Raw genomic sequence first — 26,923 nt, forward strand, 5'->3', positions numbered from 1 at the left:
GAACACAGAATGAAACAGCTCCCGAAATTCCATGGAGAATGATACTGTGAGAGAAGGGTGATAGTGTGTGCCTCCGTGAACCTGAGAGCCAGGGTCCTGGTGCTAGCTGATTATAAGTCATAGTAATATCACGGAGAAAGGATGCTGGTGGGTCAGACCTATAGCAGTAGCCATGTTTTCTAGGTCAGTCCTGATTGGAAGCAAAAAAAAAAATCTATTTTTAATAAAGCTCTGCAATAGCCTTTCTCTGTGTTTCCCTATTCTTATTTTGAAAAAATATGATTGCCACAGTCCTGCCTCTGCAGATTTACAACCCAAGTACTGATTTGGGTTGATTGCAGGGCCCAGTTGTAGTTGGGGGCAGGATAGAGTTGGATAGCAGAGTTATGAGCTAAGATTGCTCTGAAATATGTGAACCCTGGCCAGAGAACAGTTCCTCTGCTGAGATTAAATGACTGTTAGCTGTAGTACTTTCTGATTATTTGGGAAGAACAGTGTTAATTATTCCATTTATCTTTAGGAAAGAGGCCTTAATTAAACATAGTACACACCTCTTCATCAGCTCGTACCAAAGCTTTGGATATTTAGGACTTTTGCTGCTGGTAAAGAGGAATTATATAAAAATTTTTTCCCTCTTCAAATTAGGAAGAAAGAAGAAAATAAAAGATTGTGGGATCATAACTTTAGGGATGGAGAAGAGCTTAGAAACCCTAGAATCCAACCCCCTCATTTTACAGATAAGGAAATTGAGGCAGAGGTTAAGTGACTTGCCCAAAGTCTCAAAGCTAGTATAAGAAGTAGGACTCATTTTAAAGTATTCCTAACCCAAAGTCCAAATCTCTGTCCACTATGCTAGATATGTTCTGCTAGTTATAGGGGCACCGCTCAGTGAGACTGTAGAGCAAGAGGTCTCTGATTCAAATCCAGCTGCCCCCTTCAATTATTGTGAGGCAGGTAAGTGACCCAGTGGACGTAGAGTCAAGAAGACCTGAGTTTAAATCGAGACTTGGAAGTCTATTAACAGTGTGACTTTGGGCAAACTACTTAACCTCTCTATGCCTCAGACTCTTCTAATCTATAGATGAGGAAACTGAGGCCCAGAAAAGTTAAATAACTTACCCAATAGCACACATGGTACAGGGGTAGAACTAGTTAGGATTTAGACTCAGGTCTTCTGATTCCAAATCTAACTCTTTCCATAGTCTTAGTTCTCAACAGAGAGCGAGAACTTCTAGTTACTACTCCCAGAGAGAGAGACAGACCTAACAACTTGTTGTTCAGTCGTGTCTGACACTTTGTGACCCCATGTGGGGTTTCCTTGGCAGAGATACCGGAGCGATTTGCCATTTCCTTCTCTGGTTCATTTTACATATGAGGAAACCAAGGCAAGCAGAGTTCTGGGAGTTGCTTTGGGTCATGCAGCTAGAGTCTGAAGCTTGATTTGAACTCAGGAAGATGGGTCTTCCTGATTCCAGGCTTGGCGCTCTATCCACTATGTCACCTAACTGCCCTTTTATTCTAATATTGGAAGACAAGATATAAAAGAGAATGAAGAAAGGGTATCTGTGGAGGGCCAGGGTTACTCATGAGGAAGTGGGATATTCTAGAGAATGAGTTCCAGTGGAAGTGAAGGGAGGATATCCATGACCTTTCATAAGATGGTGATCCTCATCTAACAGCAAAATGGGTTCCAGGGCCTGTAAAATGAAGGGATTGCACTAATAACTTCTGAAGTGCCTTCTCTCTCAATCTATGATCCTATGGACATTAGCAAATCATTTAATTGTTGTGGCTCTCATTTTCTTCATCTGAAAAATGAGGGGGTTGGACTATATGCTGGAGCCAGCCTGGACCTGCTTGCAAGAGCCAATTGTTCCATTTCTAGGGTAAGCATTTATACCTCAGAAATGGGTGTTGATTGTCCAAACTTGAAAAAGTGATGGCGAAAATGTTAATAATACATAAGGAATTTAAAATTGTGTTGTGGGTAAATTTTATTTTGTGGGAAGATCTGGTTGTTAAACATTTATCAGCATACTCCTGAAATAGAAGATCTTTTTTTCCCTTTAAGCTCTAAAATGTTTCTATACAGGGATAAATATGATAATTAAATTTATATACTCCTGAATTGTGGTGTGGCATAGATCAAATGAGATGTGGGTTTTTTTTATGGTTTCTTTTTCTTTTTTTTTGGAGGGCAATTGGGGTTAAGTGACTTGCTCAAAGTCACATGGTTAGTAATGTCTGAGGTCAAATTTGAACTCAGGTCCTCCTGACTCCAAAGCTGATGCTCTATTCACTGCGCCACCTAGCCATCCCAAGAGATGTGTTTTTTCTTTAAATAAAGAATTTATAGTATTATTATTATTATTGTTGTTGTCTACTAGTGTCTCTCATTAAGCGATGTGAGTGCTCTTAACCCAGGTCCTGATATATATATATATATATATAATGTTGGACTGTATCTGCACAGTTAAAGAGATGTGGGGCATGGAGTTTCCATGTGTTTTCATATTGAATCCAAGTGCTTAAAATCTATCATAATAGTGTCAAAGCTATGCTCTTAGTGCAATTTCTCATTGTCTATGGTTTGTAGTGTGTGACATAATGGGGCTTCTTTCCTTTGTCCCAGTGAAGAGGTATGAATAAAGCATGCACTTTGAACATTTTGTCATTTACTAATCTCTGTTTCAAAATTGGCATGTTTGTTGGGGATATGTAAAAGGTGTCTTGTGTTATTCACAGAGTTTTATCCAAGAGGAAAGGAGAGATGAAGAATTCCCAGAGCCCCATAGACAAAACTACCTAGAAAAGGCAGCGTAGGGGAGAAGAAATAACACTGGGATGGAAGTTAGGAGATTTGATTTTGAATCCCATATCCATTATTCATTAGTTGTGTGACCTTAGGTGAATCTTGCCACCATTGGAAGAAAAAAGCTGCTCCTGTTTATGGAAGAAGGAAGTGCCATCTAGCAAAGCCCAGGCCACCTCCTCCTGCCGCTTCAAGCCCAGCTGGACCAGTTCGTTGGCCAAGCAGTTCTGGACATGGCGGTGCTGGAGCAACAAGAAAGATTCTGTGCCAGGATCTGATCTGTGACAATTCTTGACAGCCAAAATCCATGATGGTGGCTGACTATAATGGCCCTGCAGATGGGTGGCTCCAGATCCCAAAGTTGAAGCTTCTATCAGACCCTGCAAGTTCACCAGGCATCTAGTGCCATCTGATCACCACGAGAATTGCTAAAGAAGACAAAGACAGCTTTGTAGTAATTGGTGCTGTGGACCACCTTGGAAAGTGCCAGGAAAGGGCAGAGTACTTGTCCACTTCATCAGAAAGGAAGAGAGGACTGCTGTAAGATGTGAGGTTCCCCAAGAATCACTGCTTAAGGTCAGCCTTATAGTACTCTATATGGTCTGGGTGGGGGAAGTAGATGAGGGGAGAAAAGTGGTGCCCCTGGGGCTTGGCCATCCCATCCCAGAATAGGTATCCATGCAGCATGGAATTAACAGTGGCTGTGGCTGTGCCAGTCCAGCTATGGAAGGATATCCGTAGGGGTTTGGCTGGTGTATGATTCTTCACAAAATCTTTCAGCCCCTTTATTCATACTATTTGTTTTGCCAGATACTTCCTGGCCAATTACTGGGCCAAATCATATTCTGAGAGGTGGAACAGGAAATTGCACTCTCAGAACCACAGCACAGGGTGGCCAGGTTCCAGGTGGCCCTGGTCAACACAAGCTCCAGTAGCCTGAGGAATCAGAGCGGTGAGGTGGGTGCAGGGACTAGGCTACCTTCTGCTATGATCTTGAACAGCAAGCTGTTCTGCCAGCCCCAGGCTACTCCTCCTGGACCTTAGCCAAAAATGACCTAGACTGTCCCATATTCCATTAATGTCCACACCCCTTGTTTTCCTCATCTTTAAAACAGAAATGATAATTCCTGATCACTCTGTTTCACATAGTTGCTATGAAAAAATCACTTTGACACACTAGAACAAAAGAAATGTGAGCCCAACTATAAATTGGAAATAGTCATAAAGGATGTGTGTGTGTGTGTGTGTGTGTGTGTGAATTACCTTGGGGGTAATATAAAGCCATGGTTCCTGAGCCTACACTAATGTGTGCTCATGTTTCTTTTTATCTGACCAGAGATAAGAATTAGCTTTGTTTGAAGCAAAGATGTGTAATTAAATACAGTAAAATAAATGACATGGGAAACCCTTTCATATACTGATACATTCTCCCACATTCTTTTAATTAACTTCATAGCTAACATGTATGTAACACTTAAAGGTTTGCAAAGACCTTTACAAATGTTATCTTATTTTGTTCTTGCAACAACCCTGAGAGGTTCTATTATTATCTCCATCTTACAGATGAGGAAACTGAGGCAGAGAGAGGTTAAGTGACCTGTTCAAGGACACACAGTTAAAGCATAAGGCAGAATTTGAACTCAAGTCTTCCTGATTCCAAGTTGACTACTCTATCTACTATGCCACCTATCTGCCTTTGAAGGGGACACATATGTACAAAATCCTTTTGGCCAGGGAATATATGTGAAAGAAAGCACTGATACAGGGAACACATAGCCAGGACAACAAACAATACTGTCACCAAGCTAAACCCCTCTCCTCTTTGATTGCCAGTTGTTACTTCTTCCACAGAGATGTTGATGACATTAGCTCATCAGATTATTGTATTGCTGACCTGTGGATTGCTATGCTGGGCTTCTGTGTTACTGCGCTGGGCTATTCTATTGGTGGCGCTGCCAGTTTTTGGTCCTCTACAGTTGGGCTGCATTCTGCTACCATCTGCTGCTGATGAATTAGCATCTGCTGCTGCTGCTGCTAATTCTGATGAATTATCGCTGCTATTTATAGAGTATTCTATTGCTGTAAGGTAGGAATTTCTACTTTATTTTTTTAGTACATAACACCATTGCCTATCTATTTTGTTCTTTTGTAATTTAAACCTCATAGTCATAGCCAGGGAATCACCCAACCAACAGAAATCCTTAAATATTAAAACATATTTTTTAAACTGCCTTTAAGTCTCCCCAAGCTGTCTCTCCCTGAGATAGGTGTGTTATCTGAGTTGGGGTCAGAAAATTCCTTTCAATTCTTCTTCAATTCCATCACCTTTACATTCTACTCAGTAGGTAGCACAGTAGTTTTGCCCATAGTAGGTGCTCAATAAATGTTTGTTACCTTTAAATGAATGAAATCCAGCGTTGGATTTTCTGGTCTTGATTTCTATACAGAAGGGAACAAATGAGCATCTAATAAGAAACACGTGTGTGACAATGGCATTTTGGAGTTCTAAAATAACAAGGGACCTCTATCTAACAGTCATCTAGTCTCAGTCTCTAGGCAAGTTTACCCCAAAACCATCCAAGACAACTGGTTATCTTTATTCCAAAGCTATCTTGGGCTGGAGAAGCTATACCCGACTTTGGAAGCTTATTTCAGCATTTAATCCCTCCGATGGTGCCATAGGCAGTATGACTTTCATTTCTATCTGCTGGAAAAAATGTCTAAGAATAAAATAAATGAAACTGTCAAGAAGTGGAGGCTCCTGATGGTGTGTGGAGCAGGGTGTGTTTCAGCATCTGTCTCTAGCCACTTTGAGATCACCTTCTTATTGCCCAAAGATGTTCTTGTTTATTCAGTGACCACCAACGGGCAACCCAGGTACTCAGAGTTCAGAGCAGCTTCATTATTCAAAGCTGTAAATGCTACACTCTGGACTGCAATACATTATCATGCAAATGAGCCAGGCACAATGGAAGGGAAAATATGCAAACAGATTTCTCTCCCAGTCCTTTCTCTAGCACTTCATAATCACAGCAGGCAGGTGTCTGGGATAGTTGAACTTGGATATGAGGAAGGCCATGGTATTCTCAACTAAGCAAAACACAAACGGTACATAAAAGTCTAACATCCTTGAGGTAAGTAGGATTTTTCCCACCATTCAGTAGGATAAGGATGCTTTCTGTCTATCAGTCAATCATCCATCCCACTGTTGTTATCACTTGGTTCCATTATTGGAGTTGGGGCAGATGTCTTATGTCCTTTCACTATTGGTTCATTTGAGGACCAGTTGGTCTATAGCCTGTATGTCTTCTGCCCCACATTTTACCTATCTACACAGGGTGGGGCAGTAGAAACTATTTTCTATCCAATGCTCAAGACTGTCAGGAGGGTGAATGAGCAAACAGTCAGATTACTATCAGTTACTAGCTGGAAACTATGCAGTTTTTGAGTGACATTTCTTCTTATGGGGCACCTGCCTAATAAATGCCTCATTTGGTGATGAAATGATGGAAGAAGAAATCTTTTCCTCTTCAGAATTTGGGAGGAAAAGAAAATATAAAAAGGAATGTGAGTAAATACATGGGTAAATATAGTCATTGAATTACTGGGTAAATTCTTTATACCCAAGATAATTTTTTTGCTGAGGATGCATTAAGCCTTGAAGTAACTCAATGGATAGAGTACTAACTTTGGAGTCAGGAAGACCCAAATTCAAATCTTACCTTGGACAAATCATTATTACTAGCTATGTGACCCTGGGTAAGTTGCTTAACATTTGTTAGCCATAGTTTCCTGATCTGTAAAATGGAGATGATAACACCTACCTCTCAGGGGTGTTGTGAGATTCAAATGATATAACATGCATAAAAATCTTTGCAGATGATAATGTATTATAAAAGATCTAGTTATTGTTATTATTCTCAATCAATCTCTAAAAATACCCGAGTTTTCTTTTTTTTTCGCTTTTTTTTGGAGGGCAAATGGGGTTAAGTGACTTGCCCAGGGTTACATGGCTACTTTTTGTGTTAAGTGTCTGAGGCCAGATCCGAACCCAGGTCCTCCTGACTCCAGGGCCGGTGCTCTATTCACTGCACCACCTAGCTGCCCCCAATACCTGGGTTTTTTAAAAGATAGAGACAAGTCAATTGTACCCAATAGACATATATTAAACACTTGCTTTGTGCCAGACTTATTTCTACCTATTAAGATCACATTTAAGTCCATAATTTGAGACTTCTCTCCCCAATTCATTTTTTTCCAATGGTATGAATTGTTTACTTCCAAATATTTTAAACTAATGGGCAGTACACAAGATGTTGGTCTCCCCTTCTTATACTTGAATCCAGGAAATACACAGCAGAATAATATGCACTGCATGCAGAGAAGCTGGCACTCTGTGCGGCTGGGTTATTGTACCATGCTGGGCACATAGTAGACACTCATTACATACTTGTTGATTGAATGACAGATTGATGGTACTTCATTACATGTCTGAAGCGGTGTTTATGTTGCGGCTGCATCTGCACAATAAGAAAATAGCAATTTGGGAGCTGCCCAGATAATTTCAGGGACATGATACTCAGCAGCCCACTTGATTGAATTTTGGCCTGAGCTAACTGGATGTCTTGACATGGTGAGGCTGCCATCCAAATTAATGCTGTGCTCCCTCAATCCCTAGAAAGGGCAGCCTGCAGAGGCTGCTAGAGTTTGCTCACATGATTTTCTTCAGGCAAACCGTCCCCCAAGTCAGCTTGTTTGTTGTCTCTTATGAAACAAAACCAGAGCTCTTAAGATTCAATTTCAAGGACAAAAAGAAGTCCAGGTGCAAGGCAGAAATGTGTACACATTTCCCAGGAAACACCTGAACATAAAGGTAATGGAAAATACTCTGAACTCGGAAGGCATTACAGGAATAGGGTGTCAAAATGCAAAGCCAAGCTGGAGCGGAAATTAAATGGATTTGCTGTGTTTCAGTGTGGCCTACCATATTCTTTGAACTTTTAGCATAACCTTACAGATAAGGATGAAACATATGCTAACTTGTTCTCTCCTGGGGCAACAGTATGAAATATTTTGATAGGGACACCAAATTCATACATATATAAATATAATGGAACAGGGACTGAGAATAATAGGATCATAGATTTAGAGCTAGTAGGGACCTCAGAGCCATAAATTTCAACCTTGTCATTTTGCAGATCAGGAAACTGAGGCACAAAAAGGGGAAATAGCATATTCATGGGAAAATTGCATATAAGCATGCACATGAATATATGCATGTATGGTATGTTTGTATGTATTCACATGCCACAAATACACATGCATGACCTATGACCAGCATGTAGCATGGTACCCCAATAACTTAGCACAGAGCCTGGCACATAGTAGGCATTTAATAGATGTATATTGTTTGATTAATAGGACCACTGATTCTCAGTCCAATTTTCCTGCCATTCTATTGGCCTGCCTTCCCTAATTCTAACTTGAGAAGCATCCTGTCCCAGTGGAGAAAGGGATACTACTTCCTAGAGAAAGCTTGACAATGTAGTAAAACAGTCCTAGACCTCAGAGATGGACATACACGTATACATATAACCCATATATGCTCATATATGTGTATGTAAATATATGCTCTTTCTCTCTCCTCTTTCTCTGTCTCTTCTCTCTATATACATACATACATACATACATACATACCTATGTCTGTCTTTCTTTTTGTCTGTGTATCTATCTATCAAAATATGGAAATGGAATGTTGCAGCCAATAAAGAAATGACCTCAGGAGGACCCAAGTGCAAGCCTAGACTCTAACATATGCTGTCTGGGTGACCCTGATCAATTCACTTATCCTCTCAGTGTCCCAGGGAACTGAGACTATAAATTGCATGCAGGTGCAGTTCTACCTTGGTAGAGGAAGTTTCTTCACTGGCAATTCTTTATACCTGACGATAAGACAGTAACTATAAAACATTCCCACATAAATGTGGGACATTCTCTCCCACAGATACATAGCATTCATGGGAGAGTGGATACAAAATTTAGAATATACTGACAGTGAAGCTGAATTGTAAGAATTAATTTCAATCATATGCATTTATGAAGCACTTATTATGCAGCAAAAAAAGGCAAAACCATAGTCCCTGACCTTAAGGTGCTCACATTTGGATGGGGGGGGGGACATGCAAATAATTATGTATAAGTGAGATGTGATGCATCCCTCAGAGGGAAGGGATGAGCAGTGGGGGTGGGGAGAAGGGGTGAGAAAGACCTCTTGTAAAAGATGGAATTTAATCTGATACTTGAAGAGAGCTGGGAAAGCTAGGATTCAGACTGAGGAAGGAGAACATTGTAGGCGCTGGGGGACCATCAGTGTAAAGGTATTGAATTGAGAGACGGAGTCCCATAGCAAGTAGGCCAGAGTCTATGGAGGGGAAAATGATGTATGAAGACTACAAAGACACAAAGGGGCCAACTTATGAGGGTGTTTTCTTTTTCTTTTCTTATTTGATAGTATTTATTTTTTCTAATTCCACATAACGCTAGTTTTCAATACTCACCTTTATAAGATTTTTAATTCCTAATTTTTTCCTTCCCTCCCTCCCCTGCCACCTCCCCAAGATGGCAAGCAATCTGATATAGGCTATATGTGTATGTACGATCATATTAAACATATTGCCACATTAGTCTTGTTATGAAAGAAATATCAGAACAAAAGGGAAAAATCACGAGAAAGAAAAAAAAAGAGAAAATAGTATGCTTTGATCTGCATTCAGACTCCATAGTTCTTTGTCTAGCTGTGGATAGCATTTTCCATCATGGGTCTTTTGGAATTGTCTTAGATTGTTGTATTGCTGAGAAGAGTTAAGTCTATCAAAGTTGGTCATTACACCATGCTGCTGTTACTGTGTACAAAGTTCTCTTGGTTCTGCTCACTTCACTCAGGATCAATTCATATAAGTCTTCTCAGGTTTTTTATGAAGGTCTTTAAATGCCAGGCAAAAGATTCTGTATTTGACCTGGGAAATAATAGGAAGTCATTGGAGTTTATTTAGTAGGTGACATGGTCAGATGTGTGCTTTAGGAAAATCATTTTGGCAGAGTAGAGGATGGATTGGAATTGGAAGAAACTTGGAAGACTAATTAGAAGGCTTTTTCAGTAGTCCAGGCAAGAGGTGATGAGGATCTGACCTAGGGTGGCAGCTGTGTGAGTAGAGAGGAAATGCATATGAAAAAATTTGTTAAGGTAAAAATGACAACATAGATCAAAAGATTAGGGTATCTAGCTGGCACTATGGATAGAGTGCTGGACCTGGCATCAGGAAGACTCATTTTCCTGAGTTCAAATCTGGCCTTAAACATTACTAGCAGTGTGGCCCTGGACAAGTTACTTAACTCTGTTTGCCTGAGTTTCCTTATCCGTAAAATGAGCTGGAGAAGGAAATGGCAAGCCACCGTAGTGTCTTTTGCCAAGAAAACCCCAAATAAGGCCTTGAAGAGCTGGACATGACAGAAAAATTACTGAACAACAAGAGGTTAAAAGATTGGACATGTAGGGTGAAGAGTTCAGGATAACCCTACGGTTCCAAGCCTGAGTAATTGAGAGTATGAGAAGATCTTTGAGAGTAACCGGGATGTTGGAAAGAGTAAGAATTAGAAAGGGGGTACATGGGTAATGAGTTCTATTTAAGGATTCAAGCTCAGATGAAAGATTATGACTGGCTATGTAGATCTGACAATATTCTCCACTGATATGGTCATTGAACCCCTAGAAACTAACGAGATCACCTAGCAAGAGAATAAAGAGAGAGAAGAGGGTCTAGGATAGACCACTGGGAGACACTCATGGTTAGTGGGCATGACCTCAATGAAGATCGAATAAAGGAGATAGGAGTAGATTGGTCAGACAAGTAACAGAACAAGGAGAAAACTGCATCACCAAAACCTGGAGAAGAGACAATCCAGGAGGAGAGGGTTGTCAACAATTTCAAAGACTGCAAAGATGATAATTGAGGAAATTAAGAGATTATGACTGGAGAGAGCAATTTCACTAAATGTTAAGGCTAGAAGTCAAATTACAGAAAAGCAACAACTTAGAAAATGAAGGAGAGAAAAGGAAGTGGAACAACTAATAGCTCTAGTATTAGAAGTGTGGGACTTCAGGAGTCCTCTCTGTAGCCTAGCTCTTCTTTGCCATGGTTAGCTCTCTGGAGTCTACAGTCAGCTCTCTTCTCTGCTGCCAGGTGTCCTTTTCCTCAAAATGACTTCCTCCCTCAAATGACTGACTTTACGCATCTGTATCTGACTGGAGTGTATGTTTCAGCTCCATTAATCATGCCTCAGACTCTCTAGTACTTCTCTCTGAGCAAATTCCTGATACACTACATTTAGTGGAGGGGGAGGAGAGAGTAGGGTCCTCCTCCTTCTCTTCCTCCTCCTCCAAAAATTTCCCTCAGGGCTAAACTTTAATTAATTTTAATCAACTCTATGATAATTTTTTAAAATTAATTTTAATAAACTCTTTAATAAATAAATAGGTTTTAGGTGTGTAGATTCCAACTTGTCTTAAGAGGTAGTTCCTTTTAATTGTCAGAGAAGGATATTCACGCGTTCCAAAGGGACCTGGGTATAGATAAATCTTTGCAGTTAGTTTAGTACTTTGTTACTCTCTTGTAAATAATTACCTTCCAGGTTGTCTGTGACTACATCAACTGAAATGGGGGAACTCCTCTACCTCCCACACATGTGTACAAACATATTCACACACATTAATAAGTGTGTATATATTTCCATGTGTTATATATTTATTCTATGTATTCTATATATTCTATATGTATTTGATGTTTTATATTTTATATTATATCATTGTAATAAGAATGTAAATTTTAAAGATCTTCCCTGCCCCTAGGCTAATGTGCACCTGAAGCCTGGGGTGGGGGAGGCTTGTTTTTCAGTAGATACTTCTTGATTGGCCAGTGGGTCCAAAAGGTTGTTACATTCTCTGAGCCAGGAGAAGGCTATATAAGCCCTGATGTGTAGCTTTGTTTTTGGGACTCACTTTGAGAAGTGTTCTGTGATTTGACCTGAATTCTAGGAAGCCGTTGCTGAGAGTCCCCCGGCTTTGAAAAACCCAGATGTGGAAACCCAGATGTTGACTGGGTATGGATGTAATGGTTGGACAGTTTGGAAATCTGTCTACTTGATCTGTTTCTGTCTTGATAATTCTGCCTGTATGCTTTGAAGTTCGGGGTGCTGACCTTTTTCCCCTGAACAAGGTAAACGATATATGTCTGACTGATTAAAGTAAGCTTGTTAACCCATTTTGAGTTGCTTTCCTTTAACAAAGCAGATCCAAGAACCTGTGGTAGCTGCAAACCCTGAGGACGCTTGGGGTGCTTGCTGCTACAATCATATATTATATTCTACGTATTATATATTATATCTTTATATTTCTATGTATTATCACTGGTCCATCATGAATAGTTATTCCCAAGTCCAGTCCTTTATGTTGAGTTTATTTTGTCAATATAGGATGTGGAATAGTCAGGGATAGAAAAAGACTCCTCAGGGCAGGACTGTTCTGAACTTTTGTCTCTTCTAGAAGCAATAACCTGGGGCCACTGACAACCACACAGCCTAGAAGAACTTATCAAGCAGTCTCTCATCTCTCTTAGCTGCTTATTCTACATTTAAGTGCTCAAGCCATTCTCCAGTTATCTATCAACCTGGCCTGCTCCCTGCAGAGCCACAGATGGGGACGTGAAGTGCCATGAGAGTTCAGAGGCCAGCCCTGGAAATACTGGTCTGCGGAGAAACTTGGCGGCTCCTCCCCTAGCTTATTGGGTTTTGGGGGGTTTTTTTTGGAGGGGGGAAGGTAGGGCAATTGGGGTCAAGTGACTTGCCCAAGGTCACACAGCTAGTTTTTTGTGTTAAGTATCTGAGGCTGGATTTGAACTCAGGTCTTCCTGACTCCAAGGCCCATGCTCTATTCACTGCACCATGTAGCTATCCCCCTACCCTAGCTTATCATCTAGCTGGGTAGTATAGTGGATAGAGTGCTGGGCCTCTTGTCAGGACAGAACAGCTCAGATCTGATCTTGAATTTTTACCTGGGCAAATTACTTAAGGGCTATCTGCCTCAGTTTTGTTGTTTATAAAATGGGAATAATAATAGCACCTACCTCCCAGTGTTGTTGTGAGGATAAAATAAGATAATATCTGTCAAACACTTTTCAAATCTCAGAGCACTACATAAACTCTAGTTATGGTTGTTGCTATTATTATTATTAACAATAACCACCCCCACAATAAAACATAATAAAGAACTATGAATTGATAAAGAATAGAGTGCGTAGAACCTGGAGAACAATTTATACAGTAACAACAGCACTGCAAGGAAACACAACTCTGAAAGACTTAAGAACTCTGATCAATACAGTGATCAACCATGGTTCCAGAGGCTCCATGATGAAAAATGCTGCTTCTGTCCTGTTAGAGGGATGATGAACTCAGGGTACACAGACTGGGGCCTACATTTTTAGGCACTGGCCAATGTGGGAAATTATTTTGTTTGACTATGTATATTTATTACTAGAGATTTGTTTTTATTTCAGTTAAAGGTGTTGGGGGGAGAGAGAAGAAATGCTTATTGATTCATCCTTTACCCCTCAATTATCAGGAGTTTCCAAACAGGGCATTTTCTTTCTGATTCTTCATGTTCTGGCCACAAAAGGGTTATTTCAATGATTGTATATATTTCAAACACTCCATTGTCCTTCCTTTTTCACAGATATGAGGGCTTGCTCAAGTAGTTCACTTCAGTCCAGAAGACAATCTTACTGGACACATTCACCTCCAATACAACCAAAACTGGTTTTCCAAAGGTTTGTACCAACATGAAAGCTTGATGTTTATTAGAAGGAGAAAGGAAAAAAATCCCTGTGTGCTATTAATTTGGTGGGATGCTGAAAGGATTTAGGGATTGGATGCCCTAAAAAAATCTCATTATCATTATTATAACTAATGATGAAAATGACATTCTCTGTTGATGCTCGTTAAGCCACAGTATAGATGGGTGCCTGAGAAGTCATCTTTGATGGTGATGAGAATGCCTTGTATTTTTGTAGTGCTCTAGGATTTGACAAAGCACATTCCTCATAAGAATACTGCAAGATTGGCATAAAAGCATGATTATTCCAATTTTATAAATTCAAAACAATTCAGTTAAAAAAAACAACATTGATTAAGTACCTGCTATGTCCCAAGCATTGTCAGGGATACACAGACAAAAACAAAAATAGGCCCTGTCCTTGAGGATTTTCATTTTCCTAAAGGGAAACAAAGTGTAGATAGATTGGTAATAAAAGATGTCCAACAAATGCAAAATAAGTTGAGATGGGGAATGTTAGCTAGTATTGATTTATTGCTAGGCTAATAATTTTATATTACTCGTTAATAGGCTTAGAACTAAAGCCCTTTCTCACAGTTATTTTAATAGGACTGGAAACTCTCTCTTACCACATGACTAAACCCATCTCTTTCTCTTTCCCTTCTGAGTAAGTTCCTTAGCCTTCCTGCCTTATACGGGTTGAGGAGAAAAAGGGGTATGGGTATTTTTGGCCTCATAGGGATAATTGCATCCAGTGATGAGGACCCAGCCTATCACCATGACCTGGGCATTGACTCCTCTGCACATGGGCTCTCTTGACAAGAGATTCCATCTTTGATTTCAATATAGCTTAGGGCCAGAGGTGGGGAACCTGCAGAGTTGAAGCCACATGTGTCCTTCTAGGTCCTTGGGTGTGTCCTTTTGACTGAGTCCAAGTTTTACAGAACAAATCCATTTATTGAGGGGATTTGTTCTGTGAAGTTTGGATTCAGTCAAAGGGTTACACTTGAGGACCTGAAGGGTCACACTTGAGGACCTAGAGGGTCACATGTATCCTCGAGGCTGCAGGTTCCCCACTTTGGGTAGGTTCTAGTCTACCCTCCAAGGCCTTCCCCCTGAGATGTTATACCTGCTTGCATTCTAGCCACTGTTGTCACATCCCTATTGTTGAGAAAATAACAGAGCTTCCTCTAAACTCCTTCTATGGCCAAATCTCCTGGCCCCCACAAAAGTCTCTCCTTCAATAATATATATCACCCAGCCTCCAAGATGTTTGCCTGTGGTATCTTTTTCAAATGTCAAAGCATTAAGAAAGAAAGAGAGCTGGGAACTTTTTCTGTCCCCCTATAGGTCCACATGGAGTATACCAATAAGGCTTTGCATGACTGAGGAAAAGTTTTCTTATAAGTAGAATTGGCTTTAGTGTAAAAGACATCATGAAGGATATAAGTGACCGACCAGAAAAGAAAGTAGTAGTCAGTTACATGGCAAGAATTATGGGTGGCACAAAGGCAGTTGGAGTGATTTACTGATATCTATCAAATGTTAAAAGGAAGAGCCACGGTATTTGGGGTAGATTTTCTATGGAGTATTTATGGAAGAACACGGATGTCCATTTTACCATATAAGAAGGCATATGGACTAATGGAGGGAATATCCTTATGAATAACTTGACACACGGCTTGGTATATCAAGGAATACTTTATTATAATTGAGCAGTCTTTCAGGAGTATTCATTGAGGTATTATAATGGTGTTGCAAGTGAAGCAAACCTTCTCTGCTGACTTCCCCAATTCTTAGTCATACAGGCAGGCTGGGAACCCAGAGCATGACTGACTGAGGTTTCTAGCACCGTCATTCACGAGTCTCCCTCTGGTATGCTCCCCCACTGATTACCAGATAGCCAAGCTTAATTGTATTTATAAATGGATATTTAGTAAGATGGTACTGTTAGAACAGCTGGTATAAAACATCCCCCACAGAGTCTGGGATACGCTCTTCCACCAGGACACAATATGAGACAATTGGGTTCAAGCTTAGAGAATACATTTGGTTGTAGTTTGTCCTTCATTCTCAAAGAGGACCAGGACATTAGGAAGGCGATGCCATGAATTACAAGTGAATTGATTGAAGTGAGGTAGGACTGTGCCTCTGGTTGGATGGCAATCCTTTTTTTCTCTTTTTGGAATCCTCAAGAAGTTCCTCTTAGGTATATGCAGCTCTCTGCTGGGCCCTAAGGGTAAGAAACTTTGTAGAGCCTTTCAGCTACTTCTCTGCACTCCAAGGGCTCATACTCCTGTTGAGATTTGGGGCCTGGGGGTGCTTGAGACCCCAAATACCAACATACCAGGTCCTGTTGAATGAATTTAACTCAAGCTTTCTCTTAACCAAAGTAGAAAAAAGTTTATTAAAGATTCTCCATAATGGGTACTCTTTTTTTTGTCTTTAGATAATTTTTATTAATTTGTTAACTTTTAGTTTACAAGATTCAATTCCACAATTCCTTGAGTTTCACATTTTGTCCACCTCCCTCCCCTACCCCCCATGGTGGCATACAGTCAAATATAGGATCTGTAAATACTTTCACATTAGACATTAGTCAGGTTATAAAGATGGATTGTATCAGATGGAATGAAAAATGGTAAAGAGGACATAAAACCAAACAAGAAAAGGAAAAAGATCAGGTAGTTTGCTTCAATCTGGATATAAACTCAGTTCTTTCTAGTTCTTTCTCCGGATGTAGACATTTCTCTCCATTATGAATCTTTTGGGATTGACTTATATCACTGCATTGCTGAGAAGAGTCCAGTCTATCAAAGTTGGTCATCACACATTCGTTGTGTCTGTAATTGTATACAAATTTCTCCTGGTTCTACTCTTCTCACTCAGGATCAGTTCGTATAAGCCGCTCCTGGTAAATATGAAGACTGTCTGCTCCTTGTTTCTTATAGCACAATATGGGTAGACTCTTAAGGAGCCTAAGTATTTGTGATGCTTATATTGACAAGCAAACCAGGACAATCTGACACAGATTGAGTCTGAGCTAGATCGAATCTGAGCCCCTTCATGGAGGCAAGATGGATCTTATATACAGAAAGACTGTAGGGGGGGATCTAGGGGTGGTCTAGAGAAGGGGTTCTGGGAGGGTCTTGAGGAGGAGTCTAAGGAGGATCTTGATGGCACTGAGGTCAGACTCCAGGAACCAAGAGAATGGAATTTTGATGGGATCAAGTGTGAGAGGTAGCTGAAAGTTACCTGGAGATAACAGACTATGGAAGACTTATGGCCTCTGAGGAATGAACCCCAGATCAAATGGGAAGATTCAAGGGGTTCAGAATCTGTACCCCATCACTCCCTAAAACTTCCTTTTTTCAGTATATCTAGTTTGTCTTCCCTCTGCTACTGTCTATGTGCATTGTTTTTACTGATCCAGTTTCTCCAATGACATGGTCATTAGGAGGCAAGTAGAGTGTATATAATAGTCCCTCTGGCTCACTGTCCTTCCTGCCCCCTCCCACGCCCTTCCCCCAACAGTCTGGCTCCTAAAAGCATTCCCAAAACTCAATCCTTAGAGTAGTTGCTGCTATAATCACTCTGGAATCTTCATTATACTTAGACTCAGAGGTGTGTCTAATTTGTCATCAGATTTTATCTAGTATCTCAAAGCACTTTACTCCTTCCCAACTTAATTAACTAGGTTTTTGGTACTTAGTTTATGCCTTTGAATGATCAATGATCCAACAGATGTGTCTAATATGTACACATCTAATTTACGGCTTTGATTGATTCATTATATAACTCAAAGAAGGGTCCTTAGCTGAAAAAGGTGTCAGGTCACACAGCATCTTGCTAGTTGTATTAATTTGGGTTAGGGTATGAGACACCCTTTTTACAGAAGCATTTCTCTTCTCACTCCTATCCCTAGATATCTATCCTTAGTCTCATTTCTAAGAGTCCTAAGCACTGTGGCCCTGGTCTTGATGTTCTTCAACTATCAAAAGAGCTTTAGTCAGCAAAATTTAGCACCAAAGGGCATTGAGATCAGAGGGCTAAAGGGACTTGGCTTTGCCTTCCATACACATAGAAAACCAAAGATTTTCATTTCAAACACATTCAATTCAGTCTTTATTTGGTCTCAATGTGATAAACTAAGGATGTGTATTTTCAGGCTTTAAAAACAAGCATTCTCTGAGCTTAGGAATTAAAAGCTTCCCAGGGGTATGTTGGCTCCAATGCTACAGTAGTTCAGAGGACATTCATTTCTGACAAGGGCTTCATGGAGTCCAATTTCTCCTTTGGTTTCCATGTCTTATGCTTGTTGGCTACCTTACCAGTCCCTTCTCTGCCAGGCTTGGAAAGAGGAAGAGAATATTACTCATTCAAATATTAGCCAGTCCAACCAGCCTAAGGTACCTCAGACCCTCTGGCCTTTGAAGGGGTTCTGTAACCTACTTGGTTCCTTAACCATTCTTCTCCTGTCCCACTTCCTGATTCTCAAACCTTGCTAGCTAGGCCAACTTAACCTTCACCTATAGGCAGCACTGCCATTAAAATTTAACCTCTCTTTCTTCAGGGGACCCCATGCTTTTGCCCCCTCCCCCTTTTAGAGGACAGCAGCAATGGTTTTGATGAGGCCACCATAAAATGTTGAGGTACAGGGTTTAGGGGTGCACGAGACCCCAAAATACCAACACTTTGGGTCCTGCCAAATGAATTCGACTCAAGTCTTCTCTCAGGCAAAGAAAAGCAAAGTTTATTAAAGGTTCGTCATAATGGGTAGACTCTTAAGAAGACTCAGTAACTGACACTTGCACTGGACAAACTGGCTAGAACCATCTGACACAGAGTGAGTCCATGCTAGATCATTCTCTGGCTTCTCTCTCCTCATGGAGGCTTGATGGGGTCTTATATAGAGAAAGGTTGTGGGAAGAATCTAGGGGCGGTCTAGGGGAGGAGTTTGGGGAGGGTCTTCAGGAGGAGTCAAATGAGGTCAGACTCCAGGGATGAGAGATTAAGGGTGGGAAGTAGCTGGAGGCTACCTGGAGAGGAGACTAGGGAGGGCTAGACTAGTTTAAGGGTATATAGATATTTTGGGAGGATCAAGGGTGGGAAGTAGCTGGACAAACGAGGGCTAGGCTAGTAACAGAGATTTGGGCTGAGCTATAATGAAAGGCTTATGGCCTCAGGCAAATGCCTCATCAAATGGAAAGATTCAATCAGAGTTCTAGGGGGTTCCCAGAGCCTGTACTTCATCTTTTCACAGAGCCTCAACAACTTTTCTCTGTAGGCTCTCAGAGACCCAGTTAATGAGATGAAAGGATATCATCACTAAACTTGGATTTTAAAATTCTTCTTTATAGCCTGACTAATGTCTAATGTGAAAGTATTTGCAGATACTATCTATACTTGATTGTATGCTGCCATGGGAGGGAGGGAGAGAAAATTCGAAACTCAGGGAATTGTGGAAATGAACCTTGTAAACAAAAAGTAAACAAATTAATAAAGACCAAAAAATTTAAAAAATAAAATAAAATTGACTGTACCTTTGACAGTAGCCTGGAACCTGGTCCCCTGGATGCCTATCTGGTGGCTGACAGATAAAGACCTTACATATCCTGCTTGTCTTCCAGCTTTTAGTTTGGCCCCAGGGATTGGTTGAAGTAGCTACCTCCAAGGTTCTTACTAGCTCCTATCAACTTTGCTGGGCCCTGGGGAACACTTTAGTGGAGTCAAGAGAGGGGCTCTTTTTCTGCACCTGGTTCACTCCATGATGAGATCTGGGGGCAAAAGAGGTGTGTGTGTGGGGGGCATGTACCCATTCTGCCACTATTCCACCATCACAGATCACCTTGCCTGAGTTCTTTACAACTCTCAGAGAAATGCCCATATGTTTACACCAATCCTAGGATCCAGACATTGCAGCTAGGAGCCCTGTCCACCTGGGGCAGAAGCTGTGAGACCAAATAGCAGCCTCTCAACCTCCCACCAGACTGAGACTGACCGAGCAGCTGAAGCTGCAACGTCCCCCCCCCCCATCCCCCGCCCTCCACTGCTTGGACACTACAAAGAATCTTTAGTGCACCAATTGGACAAGAAACAAGTAGGTAAGTGACCTTTTCTCCACCTATTATTCTTAAACTTCATCTATAAATCAGTTTATCTCACATGGTCCATGAATTTTGTAAGACTGGGCATTTAAAAAAAATCAATGTGTTTGTATTGATAGGGGCACCTTCTGCCAAAAAAAAAAAAAAAAAGCTTGGGGACTGTACATCCTAAGGGTGACCCATGGAATCCTTCTGTCTTTAAGTCAGAGTTTTCCGAAATGTTGAGCAGGCTAGATCTTCCCTGTAGTGGTGATGGAGGTATGAAATGAGAGCTAAAATTATGGGATATTTTTGTGTATAATTACACCCATTTTTTTTTCAGTGAAAACAAAGGTTAAATCAAAGTCAACAGGAGTGAGACCAACATGGTAACCGCTCCAACTAACTATAAATGTTGTTCAGGAGTTACTTAATCTGGTATGCACAAAGGAGAGTAAATCTGAATCAGTCTATTTTGAATTTCCACATGGCTGTGAACTGTTACCACGGGCCTGGTTAATGGCTCTGGAAAATTGTGTTACTGTGCTGTTTTCTTTATCTGAGTAAACAAATATCTGCATATGTTATATTGTTTATATTTTGTGTTTAAAGTTTGGGTATTGTGGAAATTGTGATAAATTCCTAATTTTATTTGAATATAATAGGAAGTCGTGTGGTATAGTGGATAAAGAGCTGGCTTCAGGTTCCACATTTTTATTTTTGTTTGTTTTGGAGGCAATGGGGTTAAGTGACTTGCCCAGGGTCACATAACTAGTAAGTGTCTGAGGTTATATTTGAACTCAGGCAGGTCCTCCTGACTCCACAGTACCATCTAACTGCCCATCAAGCTCCACATCTTACACAGAGTGGCTGTATAATCCATAGAAAGATGTTTAGCCTCTTGATGCTTCTCAAGGTTCCCTCAGACTAGAAGCTGGAGAGAATGCCCTGCATTAGTGGAGTTCCTGTTGAGACCTCCTACACTGATACATGCACAAGTCTGGTAAAAATAAAAATACAAGAGGAATTAAGAAAATTATTTAGGTAGATTTTTAAAGTAAAAAGTGTGTGTGTAAAGTAGGGCTGCAATCTTTGGGAGGTGGGGCCAAAAAGGGGGGTGGCTAGGGAGATAATGCAGCTCAGAATTGGGAGGACTTGAATTCACATTTGACCTCAGATACTAGCTGTGTGACCCTGCACAAGTCACTTAGCCCAGTTTGCCTGTTTCCTCATCTATAAAATGAATTAGAAAAGGAAATGGCAAACCGCTCAGTGGCTTTCCAAGAAAATTCCAAATGGGGTTATGAAGAGTGAGACACCATTGAATAACAAAAAGAAAGGGAGATTTGTTGCTATGTAAAGTCTGGAAACTACAATGTTAAGTCAACCCAAGTATTAGGAATTCTAGATCAGGAGTTCAAGCACTCAGCACTAAGTAAAATTTGCTATTTGTTTTGCTCTTCTTCTGTATGAGAGGATTTAGAGCCGAAAGGTTACTTTAAGGTCATTAGTCCACACTCTTTTTTTTATGGAAGAAACTGGACCTGAGCAGGGTAAATGACTTGCCAAAGTCACTCATGCATCATAGAGCTGGGATTTGAACTCAGGTTTTCTTTTCTTTTTTTTTTGGAGGGGTCCTTAAAAATCTTTTATTAAATTGTAAGAATTTAAAGCAAAAGGCACTTCATTTTTACAGTTTTTTTTTTTAAAGATTTTTATCATGTTCACTTTAATAACTCAATAGGGAATTGGCCTAACAAAATTTTATAATATCTTAGAAAAATTTCACATAATGGTTTTTTTTAAAGCATATTCTTCCAATTAAAAGGGGATTCACATTTCCAATATTATTCTCTCCAAATTCCACAATACAAGAAAACTAGAAGTCTGAAGGTTATCATGTTTGTTTTTCAACATAATTTCAAACTTCAGAAATCAAATTTCATCTATTCAATTAGAAAAAATCTTAACTTTCCTTTCTTAGAAAATTATTCATGTTATTATCTTAGACAACTTATTTACAAATTCAACAATAGTCAATATCTCTACAATGCTCACCATGTTAAGCACTTTAGAACTATTTAATTCCTCCAACACCCCTGCGATGTAGGTGCTGTTGTTATCATCCCCTTGTCCATTCAAAGATTGATCAAATTCTCTAATATATTAGAATTACAATGTAGCTTCTAAACAAAATTTTCCCACAAATCAATGTTTGGTTTATAATCACAAGAGGCAATAACCAAACTTCATTTTTCCCAAGGGTCCATTGTTTTTAGTTTGCTTATATTCAAGAAAATTCATGAATGCAGGTTTTCCAACACCAAATTCTACTCCTCCATACTGCCTCAGTGCTTCTTGACTTTACAGCTTTATGGTCTATTTCCCTAGAACCATATTTCTGGCTTATATTCCAGACTCTGGTAGCTATGCCTGGTATCCTAACTGCTCAGTGTCAAGAGTTTTCTGTCTGGTTTCCTATCCACTCCCTCTCCACCTTCCCAGTGATTAGACATATTTTCTAATATCTCAGTTCTCTAGGATCTAGGTTTCTGTTTCAGGCCCTCTGCTGTTAAACATCTGCTATTAAGACTTCCTTCTCTGTTGCAGGCCTTTTGCCAGCTTAGATCTCTCCTTGCCATATGTATCTTCACCAATTCTTTTCCTCTATTTGGATAGATCCCCTGAAATTTACCTTCTGTTTTGACCTGGATTGTTGTATTATTGTATTGTTTCAATTCTACTTTTGGGGGGACCATTGCTAAATCCTTATGGTCAGAGATGAAGGGCTAGTGGTTAGTGATTAGGGCTGTGATGCTCTGGCAGGAGTGGAAGGATGATTTAAATGACAGTGAGATCTTCAGAGGGGAACTTCCATACTGAGTGTTTTGCTTTGAAGGGATGAAATGGGGAACATAGAGTGAGTGAGGAACAGAGTCTGACAAGGTAAGGGAGAATTTGAAGAGACAATAGGAAATTCACTGCCAAGAAGACAGAATTATGAAAGAAAATTGCAGTAGGAATAAAGGAGTCAGGTCATGGAAGCAATGGAGGAATCCAGAGATTGGGAAATTGACAATCAAGAAAAAAATGTCAAATAAAGGGGAATCGTTCACTTCAGTGTATAGAATGGTGCACCTATCTCAGGACCTAGGAGTTTTATTTTGTTTTTGGCATCTGTTGATGGAACTAAAAGGAGTTTCCTGGAAGAATTAGATGAGTCAGGCAACAATGAAATAGATGATTCTTTTATTTGGTTTGTTTATGGTAGGGCCATATGGCTTAATTGAAAACCCCCAAGGTAGAAGAGAGGAAGAGGGAAGGACAACAAGGAAAGGGTACTTGGGCAACATGGCCTCCCCACAAAATGGAAGTTCCTGGGACCTCCAAAACTAAGGCAACATGCTGACTCTTTCCCCACCGCCCACCCCAACTAGGCTCAAGAATAACCTCCAAAGGAGGGTGTTAAAGACTAATTGGCACATCCAACATTTGTTGTTGTTTTTACAAATGTTCCTCTTCCTCCAAAATGGGCTGTACCTAGCTTCTAAGAGACAGAATGTTGAGTAGGGGTTCTTGTGGGAAGCCACTGTTTGATGTATTTGAAGGAAAAGAGAAATACCAAAGTCAAGGGAGAAGACATAGATGGAAACCAATCATAAATGGGGTTAAAAGGTATAAAATACTGGGAGAACATCCTTAAACAGAAGGAATAAGCAATGGAAAAATGAGAACAGAAGACAGGGGTTAGCAAACTTCAATAAGGACCTTTGTATAATGGGACCATGGGATCCTAGATCTGGAGGTGAAAGGAACATCAGAGCTCATCCAGTCCACTCTGTTGTCAGGCAAATAAGACCCAGAGAAGTTGTGACCCTCAATGTCACACAGGCAGGTAGTATAAGGGTAATGGTTTCTACCTCCACCCCAATTAATGTAATCACAGAAGAACCAGACAATTGAAGTGAATACATTGGATAATCAAAAATATGTTACATATGAACAAGCCCTTCATCATTTTGAGGGTAATAAAGTGCTTTTATCATTGGATAGAGACAGATGATGCCAGGGAGTATCTTGTGACTAGCTGAATAAGACACACATCTGGCCCTATATATGATACTGCAAGCTAGTTCTGAATCACATATTCCAACAGCAGACCTATCTTTACACATTTTAGAGAAGCTCCAACCACATCCCTGAGAATTTTTCTTTCTCTCCTCATCACTTCTCTCCTTCTCACACCAGGCAACTGTGTGTATTCAGGAGAATTATCAGAGCCATCAGAAGTCATGTTGATGCCCAGAGGCAATAGTAAAGTCCATGAATTCCAGTAGCAGTTGCTGATAGGGCAGTAGGGATCAATGACTGAGGAAGTACGTGCACAAAGATATGTCAAAGACAGGATGGCAATGATGTCAGGGATCAGGATCCCTTGTGATTGAGAGAAATGCTATAGAATCTACAAAGGGTATTGAGTTAGAGCTGCACTTAAGGAAAACCTCATGAAGACTCTAAAGAAATAAAAGGACATCTAATAACCAAGAGCTATGACTTACCCCTTGGCCGCACTTGTTCTTGAATTACTGGCTACCCTTGTACTTTAAGTTTGAACCCTGCCCAGAGTCCTCGTGTGTGTGCATGGAGGACAAGACTAGTTTGAGGAGTTCTTTTGTACTATCCCGCTCAGTAAAGACACTTTTCTTAAAGGTGATTAAAGATAGTAATAAATGGAAAGTAGACCAATGGGGGCTTGTGAGCAACAGTACTTTAAATTTAGATTTAGAAATTTAGAAATAAATCTCAGTATCTCAGGGTTACCCTTAGAACCTTGATGGAAGTAGTACAGCTATTCCTCCCACATCACAGGGATTTGGGCCATGTTATCCCTACAATCTGGAAAATCCTTGTAAAATTGTTTGTCCCTCCCTTCATACCAGAGAAGAAGTCTTATTTGTTTCTTTTTCTTTTGTGGAGTGTTTACAATATCTTATTGTAAAATTTGGGTTAAGTATTTGGTCAGAGGCTCTATGTTGTCTACTGGCCTTTGCATGTCATCTGAGACTTCTGTAAAACTCTCCCAAAATTTCCATTTAATTTCTTATGCCAACCCATGATATATCGAAATCACAGTGGGGAAAGTCATAATGTGGAAGGGGTAACTGTAGTTAGTTGAACTTCTGTGGACCCAACATGGAAGTGCACATGGAAACTGGGGAAATGAGTGCAGAGGGTGTGATTCAGGAGTAATGGTCAGAATTTCCAGCCTCTTTTCTATCTTTCTCTCATCTGTTCCCACTGTCATCATTCTAGCATTGATTTCCATTCCCAACCATGGAGGTAATTCTATAGTATCCCCATGAGTTTTCTCTCCTCCATTTTCTCCCTATCCCAGGTGTTTCCTCACACTGCCATTAGAATAACATTTTAAAACATCATCAATCTGGTCATGTTGCTTTTCTGCTCAAAATGTTCAGTGGCAATGCTTACTAGCTTAACTTCAGACTCCTTTGGTTGGCGTCCAAAGCCATCTCACATCTCGTTCCATCCTACCTTTCTAACCTAATCTCATAAGTCAGCCTTATGTCCTTTCCATGATCTATGTACCTGTTCAAGTGGTGTATTCTTGGCTCCCTGAATAAGCTATGAGTTTCTCTTTGTTTGTGCCCTTACTCATGCTCTTCCCCATGCCTGGGAATCCATCTTTGTCTGTTGAACTCTTACAGCCTTCAAAGCCAAAGTACAACCTTTCCCAACCATGCCCGACTTGGAAAAATCTTTCCCCTCAGACCTCACATAAAACTTTGCTTTGCAGTACCCTAATGCATTTATCTTGTATGTCTGTGTGTTATTGTTTGGTGTTTGTACTTTATTCTTTTAAGGCTGCAAGAGCTATGAGATTAGGCAGGGGCTGTGTCTTATCTAAACTGCATTTACTCTGCAAATAATAGATACTTTAGTTCATGCTTATTGAATGAAGGAAAGAAGGAAGGAGAACTGAGACATAGAAACCACGTTTACCTTTGTCTCTTAAGGGAGGCAAAATTCCCAAATTCAGAAGTCAACGTGCCAATCCATTTCTGATTGTTCCTCGTGTTTATAACTCCAGGCTTTGCCTGATCTTGTGATGCCTGTCTACGTAGAGCTATACTTGAAGTCAAGTTGACTTGAAGTAAAGAAGATGAGTTGAAATTTCACTTTAGATAGTTAGCAACCAAGAAGGACTTATTAAATTCCTACTGTATTTTGTTCAGATATTGGTAATACAAAGACTAAAAAGAAACAATCCTTGCCTTTAAGGAGATTTCATTCTCTTCTATTGGGGGGATAAGTGTGGGTGTCAATACATGTGTGTGTTAAATTATATATTATGAGAGGTGATGAGAGCTTGAACCAGGGTAGTGAGCACATGAGTAGAGAGAAAGGATGAGATTTGAGTGGTGTTGTAGCTGTAGAAACAGTAAAATTTGGCAATTGACTGGATATATGGACTGAGGGAAAGAGGAATTGATGATAATGTCAAGATTTGAAGAATGGTAATTAGAAGTATGGCAGTCCCTTTGACAGAAACAGGGAAATTTAGAAGAAGGGTAGATTTGGAGGGAAAGATTACTTTTTTTTAGGCATGCTGCTTTTGAGATGTCAAAACTAAATTCATTTTGAAATACCCAGTAAATTTTTGTTAATACAGAACTTCATCTCGAGAGAGAAACTAGGCCTGGATATGTAGGCCTGGCAGATACCTGCATAGAAATGGGAGCAGAAGAGATCACCAAGCGAGAGAGTGTAAAGAAAGAAGAGATGAGAGTCCAGGACAAAGCACTGGGGCTACATCCACAGTTAGGGGGCATGAGTATGGATGATGAGCCAACAAAGGAGATTGAAAAGGGGCAGTCAAACAGGTGGAAGAAGAGTCAAGGGGATGGGGGTAGGGATGGGGGAACAATATCAGAAAATCCCCAGGAAGGAGAGAATGGTCAATAGTGTCACATTCTTCAGAGAGGTCAAGAAGGGTGAGGATTGAGAAAAGGCCATTAGATCTGTCAAGAGATCATTGAGTTTGGGGGCAGCTAGGTGGCGCAGTGCTAGAGCACCGGCCCTTGAGTCAGGAGGACCTGAGTTCAACTCCGACCTCAGACA

General features: G+C 40.4%; 1 pseudogene; it reads right to left on the reverse strand.

Moving 5' to 3' along the window:
• Positions 1 to 2,889: 2,889 nt before the first annotated feature.
• LOC138167570 (torsin-2A pseudogene) overlaps positions 2,890 to 26,923 on the reverse strand; it is a 69,682-nt pseudogene continuing 45,648 nt past the window's right edge.

This window comes from Petaurus breviceps, unplaced genomic scaffold, assembly GCF_028583685.1.
Source record: "Petaurus breviceps papuanus isolate PSGF00001 unplaced genomic scaffold, PetGlider_PUasm1.0 229, whole genome shotgun sequence".
NCBI lineage: Eukaryota > Metazoa > Chordata > Mammalia > Diprotodontia > Petauridae > Petaurus > Petaurus breviceps.